We start from the raw sequence: 6,354 nt of genomic DNA, 5'->3' as shown, positions 1-6,354 counted from the left end.
ACATACAGGAAACTGAGCATTGTCAGAACTTCAGAGGCCGTGGAACGGTTTTCAAAGTGGGGGGGCTGATCGTGGGGGCTGACCATGCAAATAAATCACAATCGTATGCAAGGGCGCCGGGAGGGGCAGGGGGCACTTCACCCCCCAATAAAATTTTTGGGGCAAAACGAGATTTTGCCCCCCCCCCCATAGTCGAAAAATGATAATTATTTAAGGACAAAAGTAAACGATGAAGGCACTTTTCTGCCTAAAAATTGTCATTTCCATTGTCAAAAATGAAAAAAAATTCGCCCCTGACTGGGCAATTACATATCATAGTAAGCCTCGCGTCTTTTGACGAACATGTCCCCCTGTGAAACGTACCTTTGATAAGCCCCTTTTCCCTCTTATTACAGTGTAATAACGTTTAACCTTTAAATGAATACATTTACTAAAAACGAATGGCAAATTGAAAGTGGTTCACCAATGCATGCTGTCTGTGGCGGCTAACAAACGAGCTGTCGCCCAGATTCGCTCAGACCGGACCCGATATCACTAACGCGCGTGAACACTAGTTTTCGAGCAACATAATTATGGAATCTTAAAATGACTGTAAAGGAGAAAAGTTTAAAGAGTTAAAGAGGCTTGAGTAGTTGGATTATTGGATAAATGGGAAGATGCTAGCTTGAGTCGGCGAATGGAGTGCAGAGCTGGAGTACTCATATACTCAAGCCTCTTCAACTCTTCAACCTTTCCTGGATTAGGCCCTACTGTCTTTTTCAGGACTACGCTCATTTAAAGGTCAAGTTCACCCCCAGTAAAATGTTGATTTGAATAAATAGAGAAAAATCAAACGCGCATAACACAGAAAATTTCATAAAAATCGGAAGTAAAATATGAAGTTATGACATTTTAAAGTTTCGCTTATTTTTCACAAAACAGTGATATGCACAACTCTGTGACATGCAAATGAGTCAGCCGATGATGTCCATCACTCATTATTTCTTTTTTATTGTTTGAAATATATAACATTTCATTTTTTAGAGATTTGACCATAGGGACCGACTTGACTGAATCATATAGTATTAAACAATGCTAATTCCACATGTTCAGGGAGGAATTGATCCCCGTTTCACTTGACAATGAGGCGAAAATATTAGAATATTTCATATTTCATATAATAAAATACAAAAGAAATAGTGAGTGGGTGACGTCATCAGTATCCTCATTTGCATACCAACCAGGATGTCAAGTTAAGCGAAACTGTAAAATATCATAACGTTCTTATTTAACATCCGATTTTGATGAAATTTTCAGTGCTTATGCTTGTTGTATTTTCTCTTTTTATTCAAATCAATTTTTGTTTGGGTGGACTTGTCCTTTAAACGAAAAAGTACTCGACTATCAACTGTCCACTTCCTTCCCTATCAATTTCACTTTTTCCTCTATCCACTTTTTCGAAAACTCCACATGGTGTACCGTCAACCAAATCCGCTATTGGAATGTAATTGTTTTCTTATAAATAATGTTATATAATGTACATTATCACCCGTATCAGACATCTGAGCTGGTCATTTACAAAACCGTATTGCCCTTCATTTTCTGAATATCGGGAAGGGTAGGTATATTGTTTGTATTTTCCTCGGTCTCAATGCGCGTATTTACTTTGCATGCAGAGACGAAGCAAAATATACCTTTGTATTTTCCCTGGTCTCACATCCGGGCATTTGTAGATGCGTATAAAGAGATACGCTTCATAAGGATCCGCCCACCAACAATATACGTCATAATAAAGACAACGCTGAATCCGAGCGCTTGCAAGTACGTCATAATGGTTAAGTGCAGAGCCTAGACCGATATTAACATGACACAATAGAACTCTATTTTTAAAAGAAATATCCCCATTATCATGATTTTTGCTCTAGATATCTGATTTGGATGATAATAAAAATATTGACTGGCTCTTCTTTCGGGGAACATCAAATATATTGCCCTTAAATGACCCATATTGCCCTCGTCTAAAGACTCGGGCCAATATGATTCATTTGCTGGCAATATATTTGATGTTCCCCTCAAGGCCAGTCAATATTATATAATTATGAACTGCGTTAGTTTTTTAATCAGTTCATGATTATTTACAAATGAATATTTCCTGGAATTTGATATAAAAATCATTTCCTAGTTATGGTCACATTTCCCCCAGGAAATATGTAAAGAAAAAAGAAGATTTTGAAGGAGTCATCCAAAAGTGCTTCCCAGCCATGCAAAACATGCAAAAGGAAACATATAAATCGAGTAATGTTTTAAACTTTAATGATTTTTCAGAAAAGTTTTAATTTGTTAGACAATTAAGTCTGTCATATTTCTTTTTCCTCCAGTTACAAAATATGCTTAATACATAATTGTTCTGACAGGAATTACTTGAAACTTAGGATAATTGTGCTCTCTCGCGTCGTCGATGTAAATATACATAAATAAATGTTCCTGAAAGGATATTGCATGAAAAATGTAATTTCTGGTATTTTGAGTCAATATAAGCGTAATGCGTAAATTAATTGATCAGACATGAAAACCACATTCCGAAGCGATCGTTTTGCGAGTAGATTTCACATTGGTTCTCATATGAGTATAGTCTTTCGAAGTGAATTCTATGTTTAATTCTCAAGAAATTTATTTTTTGAATGATCTTAGAAACGCAACTTTTATACTCCATTTTTACACACAAAGTCCTTACCGTGGGGGTCCCACATTCTCTCCCGCTCGATCGCTTCGGTATCTAATTCTGTCAAAAATATTGTGCCCCCTCCGGGATTTTGCCCCCCCCCAAAAAAAAAAAAAACTGAAAGTGTTCCGGCGCGCCTGATTGTATGGTCATATTTACTTTTTTGTACATGGTTTTGGAAAAAAGTGAAGCCTCCCCCCCCCCCCGCCCCTTCCGCGGCCCCTGAACCTAGGGAGACAATACACCAATATGTTTGCAGTAGATATAATCATGTGTTAGTAGGTCCATGATATAATACAGCGCGCCCTCTTTCTTGTGGAATCAAAATCACTAGCATTATGCCAAGAAGCTGAAAAAAGGACTGGGATATTTGAGATGTTGGGGACTGGGGTGGGGGCAAAATTCTGTTGCCCCTTCCTTAGTTTTTCATGAAATGTTTACAAGGAATCAGATTATTCATGAATATGTGACTAGACAGTCTAAAACAGTTTATTTACCTTTACTAAAAACACTTTCAGCACAAAATACATTCATTTTTGATGGTCCTAAATTTTGGAATACTTTGCGCATAGATTTAAAAAACTTCCCTTCACTCGCAGTCTTCAAAAGAAAACTTAAGACATTTTTAAGAAAGGGAGGAAGACTGCCACCCCCCTGACAATTCCCAACCCATGCAAAGGACGTATCCCTGCCCCCCCCCCTGACGAGTCACAGTCACAACTGATCCCTGACGAGCCACAGGTGGCCCCCTATGTCCTTTATATCCTGTTGAGGACCTTTTTTTTCTGGTACGAAATCTTAAATTCTGTGGTTGAAGACCTTTTTTTTTGCTTGTCAATTTTTTTGGCGGACGATTTTGCCCCCCCCCCCCTCATCCAAGACTTTTGAATCCTGCTCTTTTCGTGATGACATGACCATAACAAGCATGGGCTCATTTTAAATAGAATTAAATGATCTTTTGAATGCTGTACCTTGAACCTTGAAGAAATACTCTCCCAAAAAGCGTACACGCTGTCCTGGAGAGGGACAGATTTCCACAGATTTCCAAACTTTTTTTGAGGGGTTTATATTGCGTTACATGTTCATGTTTCTTTATTACATTTCAATTGTTATAACTGTATTTTTATAGAAAAATGCGCGAATGTATACTTTTACGCTTTTTGGCAAGAAATACATTCACGAGTCCTATAGCCGGAAGGGGAGGGGGTAGAAAACGGGAGTGAAAAAATATAAGAAGGAAAAAAATAAAATAAATAAACCCTTCTTACGTTTTCTCCGTTCCTTATTTTGGGGAGGAGGACGTTCTTTAAATTTGGGGGGGTCGCCCGCCTGCACCCCCCCCCCCCGCTACGTGCCAGTATTCTATAGCGGTATAAACTAAATAGTCCGGCAGCCCAGGAGGTTTATTCAACCGAAAGCCGGACAAGCAAATGACCCCATAGCTGGATGGCATGGACCTTGAAGTTTACAAAAATGCATTGCTGCCGGGTTCTGTGCGTGGTCTTCCCTCCGAAATGACGTAATATATGACGTCACTACAAAATGGCCCCATTTCACCATTTTTCAGACATTCTACACATAGCATGAAGTCAAGGGAGAATATCTCAGCCAAATCATGCTTGTTTTGTATGAAACTTTCACAATATATTGTTCAAGTAGTGCACAAGAGATATGCAAAATTTCACGAACAGAAATTATTGTTTACATATGCAAATTACGTAATGAAATTTGCATATCATTAGTTTTGGAGATTTCTTGCATAAAAAAATTGTCGAAAATCGATTCAGAAATTTATTTTCTTTTTTGGTGTACTTTATTTGATAATTTTCCTCTCAAGCATAGTATCATTGTCTTCATCTATATCTCTACTTTAAGAAAATATATAACAGTAATTGAAAAAGTCATTATAGACTGTGATTTCAGCCCCCTTTTCAATATGGTGCGCACATAGAAATCGTGCGTTTTTGGCCTATTTTCACCATATAGCTGAGGTGGGCGACCGATATGCCTACTTTATTAGTGCTTCTTGCATTTTGCATGATATTAAATCTTCCAAACAACATATTTTCATCTTCATTTTGAATCTGGTGATACATCAATGATTTCAGCACAGATTGATTGCCCATTAGGCAGTCTATAGGCTACGTTTTCAGCCTAGTTTTCAACAACGAACCTATACCATGTAAGACTGCATCGTTGTAGTCGAGTCGGATAAGAGGTTCCTGTGTACCATCAAAATATTTTTCACTCAACGTTTTGGTATTTGTCTAAAGTGTCTCGTTAATGAATCTTGATGTTCCCTTCCCAAAATCGTGTCCAACGGGGTTCAAAATTGATATCTTTGGCGGCCCTCTTGGACTTTTTTTAAAATGAAAATCAATTGTTTTCATATTTTATTGCACAGAGTCTGACAATGGGACAATCTTTTAATCAATACGCATTTCTCTATGATTGGGATAGTAGAAATCGATTTAATTCGTTTTCTGATGATATATTTTGAAATAAAATTTATCCCGAAATGGGCATGATTTTGGTCAAAAATTTGCATGAGCATTGATCTGTTCAATCATTAACATCAACAACTATTTCAAAATATCAGCATTCGACACGAAAGAGGATATAATATACCGACAATACTGTAACGCTTCATGACCAAGTTAAAGGGCAAATACCATTATTACCCATTTATTGGAAAATATGCCACTTTGGAGCCCATATTAAGGCAAAAAACGTTTCTGATATGGAATAAAGCCACTTTCATTCTTTTTAAACTACATGGAGATAAGTGGGGTAGAGTTTCCTCTATCTGCTACTAGCATACTGAAGCATACCCCCTTCAGGGAGCGTCGAAATCACCCACCCTTTTTCATATTTTACCTATTTGTGGGAAAATATGCTTTTTCAAGCCCCCATTGAGGCAAAAAGTGTTGCAGCTACGTAGTACGGCCACTTTCATTGTTTTTAAAGTATGTGGAGACAAGAGTAGAGTTTCCTCTATCTGCTACATATAAAGAAGTGCTGGTACAGTAAAGCCTACCACCTTTGGGAACTGCCAAAGTTACCCGCCCCTTTTACGTAATTTGCAAATTCATGGGAAAATGTGGTATTTTCGAGCCCCCATTGAGGCAAAAGGTGTTTCTGCTATGTAGTAAAACTACTCTTATTGCTTTTAAACTATATGGAGACAAACGAGTAGAGTTTCCTCTATCTGCTACATATAAAGAGGTGTTGGCATATTGGAACATACCCCCCTTAGGGGGTCACCAAAATCACCTACCCTATTTCATATTTTAATTATTTATGGGAAAATATGCTATTTTCGAGCCCCCATTGAGGCAAAAGGTGTTTCTGCTATGTGGTAAAACTACTCTTATTGCTTTTAAACTATATGGAGACGAAAGAGTAGAGTTTCCTCTATCTGCTACATATAAAGAGGTGTTGGCATATTGGAACATACCCCCTTGGGGGGTCGCCAAATTCACTTACCCTATTTTATATTTTAACTATTTATGGGAAAATATGCTATTTTCGAGCCCCCATTGTGGCAAAAGGTGTTTCTGCTATGTAGTAAAACTACTCTTATTGCTTTTAAACTATATGGAGACGAAAGAGTAGAGTTTCCTCTATCTGCTACATATAAAGAGGTGTTGGCA

Source organism: Lytechinus variegatus, chromosome 2 (assembly GCF_018143015.1).
Source record: "Lytechinus variegatus isolate NC3 chromosome 2, Lvar_3.0, whole genome shotgun sequence".
Lineage (NCBI taxonomy): Eukaryota > Metazoa > Echinodermata > Echinoidea > Temnopleuroida > Toxopneustidae > Lytechinus > Lytechinus variegatus.
The sequence above is the reverse complement of the archived record's forward strand: the minus strand, read 5'-3'. Positions refer to the sequence as shown.